Below are 12,310 nucleotides of genomic sequence, written 5' to 3' on the forward strand. Positions count from 1 at the left end.
CACCACGCCACCCGAGGTAAGATATAACACAGCCCACATTGCAACCCGGGGCATAGTGGAGCGCACATTCGGAGTGCTTAAGTCACGCTTTCGCTCCCTTGACCGTTCTGGCGGGCAGCTGTTATACGCTCCCCCAGTAGTGTGCAGGATAATAGTGGCAGCATGTGTCCTGCACAACGTTGCAACACGCCGGGGCCTGGCTGTGGACATGGTGGTGCCCCCACATCCCCAACCACATGCACGCCCGCTGCGCATGGGAGGGGAAAGGGCACGGGGGAGGCAGCCCGTACAAAGCTAGTGGCTAATTACTTCACATAGAAATCACACCCCTGTGGAGTGCACACTGCCCTGGCACATACCATCTGACAATCAATGATGACTCAACCTGACAATGATCCTGAATGTCTGGAGAATCAACCGTCAAAACCATATCAGCCTGAGATTGTTCACCTGCAAGTGTTACAATGTGTGCATCCCTACCTAAACAAACACCACCAATGCAGTTTCGTGAAAAAACACATTCATGCAGCTAAAATGAATACCCACTTGCAAAATGCAACATGAGGACAGTGCCATGTCACCCAACCCATCCCCGGCACCACCACACAACACACCATGCCATGTCATGCTATGTGCGGGTAAACAAAGTAATCCCCACAACATGACACAAGTGTCACAAAGTACAGTGTCCCTAATTGAAACTTGTGACACCTGAAATGCTCACAGTAATGCAGGACCAACAACACACTTCAGCAGGTATTTAGCAATAACACTTATCAGCTACTGACCCTCAAAACTACCATTAACATGACATTACGAATGTAAGAAATTAGTAGTCTCACCACCTGGAAATGCCTGCACTCCCACCACTTCCAACTGTACAGTGTTGCCGCCATGTAGAGTTGTAGGTGCACTGCTGTCAACATGGATTCTATCTCCAAAGCAGAGGGCCTTGTGTAGACATGAGGAAAGGACCTGCAAATTAGGAGGTAGACATGGATGATGAGTTACACATCTATGCAACATGCAGTGTACAACACAACAGCAATATGCACTAGGAATGTATACACAGTATTGACTAGACTACCCACACATGTAGTGGGAGTCCAATGTCATCATGTACGTCAATGTCACTTGGGCACACCCTTTGCAAGCCCATGGAAACGGGAAGCAGGAGGGGTGTGTGTGACAAAAACCCAAGCATCTGAACCAAATACATGACAAGCCTGCATGTGCCCAGCCACAATGCAGCGTATGCCCACGGGAGCCACACAAGGCAACACACTGTCCCAAAAAATAAAATAAATAAAAAATAAAAAAATAAAAAATGGCCATTAATGGGCCCGGGGCGTTTGGGAGGCCACCCAGGAGGTCCGAGGACCGGGTGCACACCAAAACCCACCTGTGTGGATCTTGCGAAAAAAAACACCTCCATGGGCTCATGGCCCACACGGCTACCCTATTGTGGGAGTATCACTGCTGTCCCTATTCTCACCCTGTGCAGCTGCATCCGGAGGTGGTGGCACTATGGGAGGCAGCCCACGCAAGCCCCTAGTCTGTTCCTCCATGGCTGCAAGCATGCGGGTGTGGTAGGTCTCATTCTGGAGGATGAGTGTGCGGAGGTCCCCATGCAACAACTCACGGGATGCCCGGATCTCCGCCCTAGTTGCCTGCATCTCAGCTGAGAGCGTACGGGTGAGACGCTCCAGCTGCTGTTCTGTCCTTCGGTTTGTTGAAGTCTCAAGCTCAACAAGAGTCGTCGTGAGGTGAAGGAGTTGAAGCCTCAGGGCTTCCCTGTGGCCCTGGGACTCTATGGAGATGGCTTCCTGCAGAGTCACCAGTGCCGCCCGCCTGTCCCTGTTGGACGCCAACATGTCCTCCATGTGTGACTGGCAGATGGAGTCGGTTGCCTGCTGTAGTCGCTCCATCAGCCTTTCGGGGGGGACAATGATAGTGGCCACCCTATCCATGGCCTGAGCCATCATCTCTGATGATGCTGCCTGTTGGGTTGCCATACCGTAAATGGATTGCTCCCATGCGGTATTGCCAGGTGGCGTACGGCCACCACGTCGGCGGGCACCACACCTGTCTGGGGCAAGGCGAACTGCGCCTTGCTGTGCCGGCACTGCCTGTGGCTGCAGGACTGCATTCCCCCTCTGATCTGCTGGCCCAGGAACAGGATCAGATGTCGCGGAGTGTGACCCTGCATCCGTAACCACCAAAGGCGTACCTGCCAACACTGACATCCCCATTGAGGGTTCTAACCCTGGTGCAGGTGGGTCGGACAGAACAGAATCCCTCCCAGGAACACTCACCTGCGACGGCACGTAGGTCTCATCATCCGAATCAACACCTGAGTACAGCTCGGGGCAGGTGCAGCCAGAGACACCCCTTGAGAGTATGACCTGCAGCAGTTGTGGGTTCTCACCCACCACCACACCACATCCCTCACTGGTGGTCGGTCGGCCCTCAGACCCCTCCTGGGCCTGCACCATCTCCACATCCCCAGCAGTATCAGGTGTGTCTTCCCCTGCAAAGACATAAAAGAAAACAAATGGAAACAGGCATTAGCACCATGGCACACAATGAGGGCTGAGAAGCAACAGAACCAGTACTTGATTGACACATGTCCCACATGACTAAAACCCTCCCATGCATGCACCCTCACTGCGTATGAAGGGGAGGCAAATGGCACACATTGATGACACCAAGATGGAAGATGAACACATTTGCTGTATGCTGCCTAGCAGTGGCATCACACATTGGCCTGTGATTGCCAGGTGAAATACACATGCCATCACACAGATGGCATGTACCATTGCTATTGAGTGAAGATGGAGAGGAGGGCAGCACTTATTCATTCAGTCCAGTTCCCTCATGTAATAGCTTTTCTAATTCAAACAGGTCTGATTTTTCACCTGGAGCTGCCAGTCCAAAATGGTTCGATTGCACAGGGACATGTCTAAACAAATGATATCCAAGTAACAAAGTCACTCCACTTTACCATAGCCATGTCAGACATGTGACTAGAGGACTGAGAAATGCCTAGTAAAAGTGGTATAATGCAAACAATCTGCCTGAATGAACAGAGAAAAATAAGCAACAATGTTGTGGCAAGGTGACACTTCAAGGGCAACTGGCGTGCTGTTGGGCTAGATGTCTACTGTTGGCAGAAGGTATACTGAAATGGCCAAATGCTGCTGCGCAGAATGTATTGCATGAAGCACATGGGTGACCCAAACAACTCAGGCGCACACACCCTCACCTGGCACACAAACAGAAGCCCTCACACACACACCATGCACATGGATGACACACACATGCATGTGCACTCACCGGACAATGCCTCATAATCTGGCAGATATCCCACGCCTTGGATCTGTTCCTCCGTGACGTAGGTCCCAGCGACTGACTCATTTGGAGTGAGTTCCATGTCTTCTACTGGAGACCCACCTCCAGTCACTAGAGTTGCGGCATGACTTGAGGCCAGCTTATTCTTTGCCCTGCGCTTTAGGTCATTCCAGCGCTTATAGCAATCATTGGCTGTGCGCCTCACGATTCCAAGGGCACTTACGATGTCCGCAACGGTCTGCCAGTGTGCCTGGCGTTGTGCAGGTGTGGTCTTGGATCCTGCAACAATGACCATTTCGTTATCATGTGCGGACACATACTCGACAAGTGCATTCAGTTCGGCATCCGTGAAGCTGGGCTTCCTCGACGGGCCGGACTGTGTAGCCGTGTCTGGGGCATCAGCCTGTGCCGGACGAGCACTCTTCCTCTTCTGCTTGGAAGGTGGTGGTGATCCTGAGTGTCCTACGCCGCTCTGGACACTATGGGGGGTGGGGGGGATTATGGGCGCCCTTGACTGGTCCTCCACACATGGGGGGACAGGATCACCCTGCAAGTAACGACCACGTCCCCTACCGGATCCACCACGGCCACCACTTGTGGCTCGTTCACCTTTGCCACCCTTACGGATTCCTCGCCTCCCAACCATGGCACTGATGTTAATGTGCGTATGGGAGTGGCTGTAAACTATTGTCCTGGGCAATTGGGGGTCAAAGGGGTTGGGTACCAGATGGTAATCGTACCCTAGTGCTCTAGCAAGGCTGAATGTGACCCCTGGGGAAAGATGACGGGTCACGCAACGCACAGGAAGCCCAAATAAGGGAGATAACGTGCACACAACCCCTCCTAGACCACGTGTGTGGAAAAATAAACCTGCACTACGCTGTGGCACCCAGTAACACAAGAATGAACGCATGCATGTCACACGCAGCATAGAATGACCTCTGAAGGGGTAGGCTACACACGGGGCAAGCACAGATGTTAGATATGTGGTGACTCACCGTCTGCCAGGAAAAAGAGCGTGAAAAAGAAGCACGTGTGCACGTTGGCAACACCCCTGCCAAAAGAAGAATTGTACGCTGTCTGAGGAGACAGGACAACAGTAGAAGGGAACGCTGTTTGAGGGAACAGGCCCAGGAAAACCAGAAAAAGAGAAAAAGCTGTCAGAGGTAACAGGGAGTACGAACTTGAAACGCCGTGAAGTAAATCTCGTGTGAAATGACAAGAAGTACAGATTTCACCCACTCGCTCTCCACGAAAAGCACGTACAAGGAAATAGTGTTCTACACGTACCTTTTATGCAGGCCCACACGTCCAGCGTCACTTCCGCGTGTACTCGCTAGGGCCATTTCCACCAATTACACGCTTTGTCACTTCCGCGTGTACACGCTAAGGCCATTTCCACCAATTACACGCTTTGAAACTCAGACGTGTCTTTCATTTTTTTAACACGCAACATTTCAAACATGTGCCATATTCAACGTGCACGTGACTTCATAGACGCGCATACGCTGGTGGCCTTTGGGCCAATGAATGTACAGACGTGTGCTGACGCGCTTACGCGCTAAGGGCCTTTCCTCGAATTACACGCAGACGTGCTGGATTTTCACGTGCAAAATCACTCCGTATCAAGCTGGCCACGCGTTCACACATACCGAAGACCACGCTCCTGCCCAGAAGGCCGAATTACTGCCCCCCAGATCCCTGAGCACGCTCCCACCTGCCATCTGCTGCTGCCTGACTGCCTGCTGCCCACATGCCCTGACATTTGCTGCCTGCACATCAGCCGGGGGTGCTGTTGCTGTGACCACCCCTGCTGGAACCGAAGACTCCCAACTGCTTTTCCATCGCCCCACAGCCCAGCCCCAGTACCCAGTTGCCCATCCACTCCTGCCTCTGGGGTTGCCATGTCGGGCACTGCAACATCTGGCACCAGTGGCAGCCCCCGGCCAAGGAGGCAGAGGGGCACCAGCTTCACTGCCACTGAAGTTGGTGTCCTGGTGGAGCATGTCCTGGGGCAGTATGATGCACTCTTCGGAAGGTTGCGCGCCGACAAGGAAGGACGGACTCGGGTCTGGATGGACATCGTGACTGCCATCAACGCGGAGGAGGTGGCAGTCCGCGACTACGAACATGTCAGGAAGCGCTGGGAGGACTTCAGGTCCAGGACCCTTAACAAGGCCCGGCGCCTCCTGAAGGCAGCGGATGCTAAGGGGCGCCGGGGCCAATTGTCGGAAGATCAGATGAGGGTCCTGGAACGCATATCCCCAGCGCTCCACGTCCAGGTCCTTGAGAGGCAGACCCATCTGGAGTCGAGCGGTAAGTGTACATGCATACTGATTGTAAGCTGTGCGTGTGGTGTGCCAGGAGTGTGCAGGTTGAACATGTATTTTTATGTGGGCAAGTAGGGGGGGTGTACAGGGCCGTGAGGGTGACACATGCGAGGGGTCTCATGTGTGACACATGGATGGTGCTTGTTTGTGTGGGCTTGCATGGCACAGGATGTGGAGGAATGATTGTCAGGTGTGACATGGATGTCGATCGGAACACTGCGACAGTTGGCGGAGGTGTACACATGCATGCAAGTTTGGTGGTGTGTGTGCATGTGTAGTGTACTCCCTATGTTGCATGTGATGTGTGGATGACCTTTGTCTGCTCATGCTGTTGTATGTGAATGGATGGTGCTGGCTGTTGCAATATGGCTGTGGTATGGCTCATGTGTGCAAGTTGAAATGACATGTGTGTTGGGGTTTGTGATGCCATGTCTGAGGTTTACCAATGCCACTCATGTATAACTGTCATGTGTGTATGAGTCCATTGTACAGTGCCCTGATGCCTGTGTTTTCTTTCTCCCTGTCCGCAGCGTCAACTGATGAAGAGGGCGGAGAAGGTGCTGTGGAGCACAGCGGCAGGGGTCGCACCACCAGCCGGAGACGCAAGGCCCGGATCCCCTCCCAGGTTCTGATCTCGTCAGGGAGTGAGGAGTCCGGTGCCGTGTCCCAGGCCGCAGCTGCCGAGGGGAGGTCCAAGAGGCGGAGGTTGGAGTTGGACTCCTCGGCAGCAGAAGGGGCAGCTGGGACCCCACAGGGCCCAACGGAGGAAGATGGCAAGGAGTCATCCAGGTTGGTGGGGGGTTTGGAGGAGGAGGAGGCCGTGCAAGCGACAGAGGCGGGGTCTGGAGGTGGGGATTCCACTGGTGCTAGTGGTGCAGTGCAGGATCAGGGACAGGAGGCAGCACAGGCCGCCGCGGAGGTGCCTGTGTGCAATCCTGTCCCTGCTCCTGTCACTGCATCCTCTTGCACCAGCGGGATGCCTACCTCCAGACCCGTTCTCAGGGAGGGGATTGGCTTACAACACCTGGCCTTCCTCTCCCTGCGAATGTGGCTATCCTGCACCAGGTTGAGCCTGTCCAGGGTGGGGTGGGGTGGCGTTGCGTCAATGGGCCATGCGAGCTGACCTGCAGTCTTTTCATGAATCTGCACGTCTTCTCGCATGGCTCGTTGACCGCGTTGACCCACTGGGACAGCTCACCAGGGCTGGATTCCTCCGTTTCCTGGACCTTGTTCCGACCCCCTCCTCCACAGAACCCCCTATGCCCCAGTTGTCCTCCATGCCATCTTCCCACCCATGGTTTACCTGGGTGCCCTGTGGAGCTGCCTCCGACCGTGCGGCCAGGCTGGTGGACAACAGATCCCTGCCACAGTCGGGAGTCGGACGTCCAGCAGGGGTGGCCACATCAACGACTGCACCCCTGCTGGAGGAGGATGTGCAGGCACCATCGGACAGGGCACATGGACAGCAGCAGCTGCAGCAGCAGGAGGCTGTAGGTGGGAGCCACGATAGCTCGGGGCCTTCAACATCGGAGGGGCAGGCATCGGCCAGAGGGCAGGAGGACCCTGGACGGGAAGTGTCTTCCGTGTGGCAGCGGTTGGGCCACGCCATAGATGCGGAGCGGCGGCGGGCGGAAGAGGCGTGGCTCACGATGGTCAGGGCGGAGAACTCCATGCGGCGTGCCCTGAGGCGGGCCGAGTGCCTCGAGGCAATCCGCAGGGAGTTGGAGGTGAACATGTTGGCGTCCCTGCGGACCCTCGGGGCCATGGAACAGGACCGCCTCCGGGACATAGACGAGGAGTTTGATGATGCCCTGGCCCGGAACACCACTGAGTGAGCCGCTGGACTGGCCTGCTGCCATTGTATATGGTTATTTAGTGATAGGTTTCCTTTATAGTTTATTTTTATTTGGAGTCGACGGACACTGCTCCACCTTTTGTACATAGTTCCATTTTGGTAGGTTTTTTGGTAGGTTTCATTTCTTCTGTTGGGATGATGGACCCTGAATACTTTGTACATAGTTGGACTTTGCATTTGGATATTTTTTTTACTATGAATATTTTTTTCCAGGGAGCAATGGTTTTCTATTTCTTTTTTCCCTTCGTTTCCTTTTGATGGACTTGAACTTTGGAAGAAATTTTTTTTGGATTATCATTTATTGATTTTAATTTGAAAAGGGACAGCCAGCTTAATTTTGTTTTTTTTTTCTTGTGTATTTTGTTTAATTTTGATTGCCATTACTGTTGTTTTTAATACATTATTTTGATTTTTTCATTCTTCAATGTGTGGTTTCGTCTCATTGTTTTCATGCATGTCATGATATGGGTTTTCAGGTTCACTTGCAACCATTGTGTGTGTGTGAGACACGTGTTCATTTACATTGTTTCCATTGGATTAGTATCATGGGTGCATTTAATACTTGGTTGTGTCTTTGGGCTCTGGTGGCTGGCCATGAGGCCCATGCTTGAGGACTGTCAGTGCCTGTGGGCAGGGGGAGACATGAGTGGGGGCCTGGTGGAGGCTGCCCCTGCACTGCAGGGGGGTGGGGGTGGTGGTAGACATGGGTGGGAGCCTGGTGGAGGGTGCCCCACGGGGCTGGGCGTGGGTGGGAGACATGGGTGGGAGCCTGGTGGGGGGTGCTCATGGTGGCTGGGGGGTGGGGGTGGTGGGAGACATGAGTGGGGGCCTGGTGGAGGCTGCCCCTGCACTGCTGGGGGGTGGGGGTGGTGGTAGACATGGGTGGGAGCCTGGTGGGGGCTGCCCATGGTGGCTGGGGGGTGGGAGTGGTGGGAGACATGAGTGGGGGCCCGGTGGAGGCTGCCCCTGCACTGCTGGGGGGTGGGGGTGGGTGGGAGACATGAGTGGGGGCCTGGAGGAGGCTGCCCCTGCACTGCTGGGGGGTGGGGGTGGTGGTAGACATGGGTGGGAGCCTGGTGGGGCTTCCCATGGTGGCTGGGGGTGGTGGTAGACATGGGTGGGAGCCTGGTGGAGGCTGCCCATGGTGGCTGGGGGGTGGGGGTGGGTGGGAGACATGGTTGGGGGCCCGGTGGAGGCTGCCCCTGCACTGCTGTGGGTGGGGGTGATAGGGGACATGAGTGGGGGCCTGGTGGAGGGTGCCCCACACTGCTGGGTGCTGACATGAGTGGGGGCCTGGTGGAGGCTGCTCCTGCACTGCTGGGGGGTGGGGGTGGTGGTAGACATGGGTGGGAGCCTGGTGGGGGCTGCCCATGGTGGCTGGGGGGTGGGGGTGGTGGGAGACATGAGTGGGGGCCTGGTGGAGGCTGCCCCTGCACTGCTGGGGGTGGGGGTGGGTGGGAGACATGAGTGGGGGCCTGGTGGAGGCTGCCCCTGCACTGCTGGCGGGTGGGGGTGGTGGTAGACATGGGTGGGAGCCTGGTGGAGGGTGCCCCACAGTGCTGGGGGGTGGGGGTGATAGGGGACATGAGTGGGGGCCTGGTGGAGGGTGCCCCACACTGCTGCGGGGGGGTGGGGGGTTGGAGACATGAGTGGGGGCCTGGTGGAGGCTGCCCTTGCACTGCTGGGGGGTGGGGGTGGTGGTAGACATGGGTGGGAGCCTGGTGGGGGCTGCCCATGGTGGCTGGGGGGTGGGGGTGGGTGGTAGACATGGGTGGGAGCCTGGTGGAGGGTGCCCAACAGTGCTGGGGGTTGGGGTGGGTGGGAGACATGAGTGGGGGCCTGGTGGAGGCTGCCCCTGCACTGCTGGGGGGTGGGGGTGGTGGTAGACATGGGTGGGAGCCTGGTGGAGGCTGCCCCTGCACTGCTGGGGGGTGGGGGTGGTGGTAGACATGGGTGGGAGCCTGGTGGAGGGTGCCCCACAGTGCTGGGGGGTGGGGTGGGTGGGAGACATGAGTGGGGGCCTGGTGGAGGCTGCCCCTGCACTGCTGGGGGTGGGGGTGATAGGGGACATGAGTGGGGGCCTGGTGGAGGGTGCCCCACACTGCTGGGGGGGGTGGGGGGTGGGAGACATGAGTGGGGGCCTGGTGGAGGCTGCCCCTACACTGCGGGGGGTGGGGTGGGTGGCAGACATGAGTGGGGGCCTGGTGGAGGCTGCCCCTGCACTGCTGGGGGGTGGGGGTGGGGGTGGTGGTAGACATGGGTGGGAGCCTGGTGGGGGCTGCCCATGGTGCTTGGGGGGTGGGGGTGGTGGGAGACATGAGTGGGGGCCTGGTGGAGGCTGCCCCTACACTGCCGGGGGTGGGGTGGGTGGGAGACATGAGTGGGGGCCTGGTGGAGGCTGCCCCTGCACTGCTGGGGGGTGGGGGTGGTGGTAGACATGGGTGGGAGCCTGGTGGGGGCTGCCCATGGTGGCTGGGGGGTGGGGGTGGGTGGGAGACATGAGTGGGGGCCTGGTGGAGGCTGCCCCTGCACTGCTGGGGGGTGGGGGTGGGAGACATGAGTGGGGGCCTGGTGGAGGGTGCCCCACAGTGCTGGGGGGTGGGGTGGGTGGGAGACATGAGTGGGGGCCTGGTGGAGGCTGCCCTTGCACTGCTGGGGGTGGGGGTGATAGGGGACATGAGTGGGGGCCTGGTGGAGGGTGCCCCACACTGCTGGGTGGGGTGGGGGGTGGGAGACATGAGCAGGTGTGCAGGGTAGTCCCCTGTTTTGTGGGCTGCCTGCAGGGGCCGTGGAGGGTGTACAGGGAACACCTGTGAGGACCCACCCAGCCTAATCGCGTGTGTAACTTCCCGTGCACCCCTGTAATACACGTACCCAGCCAAATCGCGTGTGATAATTCCCGCGCACCCCTGTAATACACGTACCCAGCCAAATTGCGTGTGATAATTCCCGCGCACCCCTGTAATACATGTACCCAGCCAAAACGCGTGTGATGATTCCCGCGTACCCCTGTAATACACGTACCCTGGCTAATCGCATGTAGAACTTCACGCGTACCCCTGTAATACACGTACCCTGGCTAATCGCGTGTAAAACTTCACACGTACCCCTGTAATACACGTACCCAGCCAAATCACGTGTGATAATTCCCGTGCACCCCTGTAATACACGTGCCCAGCCAAATCGCGTGTGATAATTCCCGCGCACCCCTGTAATGCAGGTACCCAGCCAAATCGCGTGTGATAATTCCCGCGCACCCCTGTAATACACGTACCCAGCCAAATCGCGTGTGATAATTCCTGCGCACCCCTGTAATACACGTACCCAGCCAAATCGCGTGTGATGATTCCCGTGTACCCCTGTAATACACGTACCCTGGCTAATTGCGTGTAAAACTTCACGCGTACCCCTGTAATACACGTACCCTGGCTAATCGTGTGTAAAACTACACACGTACCCCTGTAATACACGTACCCAGCCAAATCGCGTGTGATAATTCCCACGCACCCCTGTAATACACGTACCCAGCCAAATCGCGTTTGATAATTCCCGCGCACCCCTGTAATACACGTACTCAGCCAAATCGCATGTGATAATTCCCACGCACCCCTGTAATACACGTACCCAGCCAAATTGCGTGTGATAATTCCCGCGTACCCCTGTAATACACGTACCCTGGCTAATCGCGTGTAAAACTTCACGCGTACCCCTGTAATACATGTACCCAGCCAAATCGCGTGTGATAATTCCCGCGTATCCCTGTAATACACGTACCCTGGCTAGTCGCGTGTAAAACTTCACGCGTACCCCTGTAATACACATACCCTGGCTAATCGCGTGTAAAACTTCCCGCGTACCCCTGTAATACACTTACCCTGGCTAATCGCATGTAAAACTTCCCGCGTACCCCTGATATAAATGTTACCCACTTTGCGTTCCTTGTTTGGCAGCCCTGTAAACTGGTCCAGGGTTAGCGCAGCCCTTTGCGATGATATAGCGATTTTGATGGCTTTTCCTTGCGCGAGGGCGTTCTTGGGGGCGTTACTGGCGCTGCTGCAGGGTCGCTGCGATACTCTGCGCCACGGCTGGTTTGGGAGCCTAAAATCCATGAATACGCTGTGCGTGGAAATCGGTTTTGGCGCACGCGCCTGGCGCAGACAATTGCACGCGGACACTCTGCGCCAGCCGCTTGCGACACTTTTCTGCGAAATTCTATGAATTACCCTGATAGCCTTTTATTATATTGGGGGTGATTCCGAGTATGGTGTAGCCATGGGGCAATTAGCTCCATGACTGCCTCCCATACCGGTACCGAGTACGGTGTTGTTCTATGGGGACTTAACAGTCCATTCTGACCATGGAGGGACCGGTAAGTCCCCATTGAACAAACCATTTCCCATTCCCGTTTGAGCCCCTATAGGGCTCAATGGGAATGGGGAGGGCGCAAATAACGGGCTCGCGATTGTCAAGCCCACTATTTGCGCCGTGGTCCCTTAGCGAGACCTCGGAATTGAGCAGTAGGGTATTACCGGCACCAGTCTCCTTAACGGTGCCCGGTATCCCTTACCGCCCAACTCGGAATTACCCCCACTGTTAGATTAGATGATTGATTCTTGTTTGTATTGTGTTTGCACTATGCCCTTATATATTTTTATTTTTTATATATTTGAATTGAATGATGTATGAATGATGTATGATTTACACTGTTTTGTTTGTGCTTTCGTGGGGTATCACTCCGAAATAAAGGGAGACGACTGACTGAATGATATCACAT

This window comes from Ambystoma mexicanum, chromosome 5p (assembly GCF_040938575.1).
Source record: "Ambystoma mexicanum isolate Mex_15411 chromosome 5p, UKY_AmexF1_1, whole genome shotgun sequence".
Classification (NCBI taxonomy): domain Eukaryota; kingdom Metazoa; phylum Chordata; class Amphibia; order Caudata; family Ambystomatidae; genus Ambystoma; species Ambystoma mexicanum.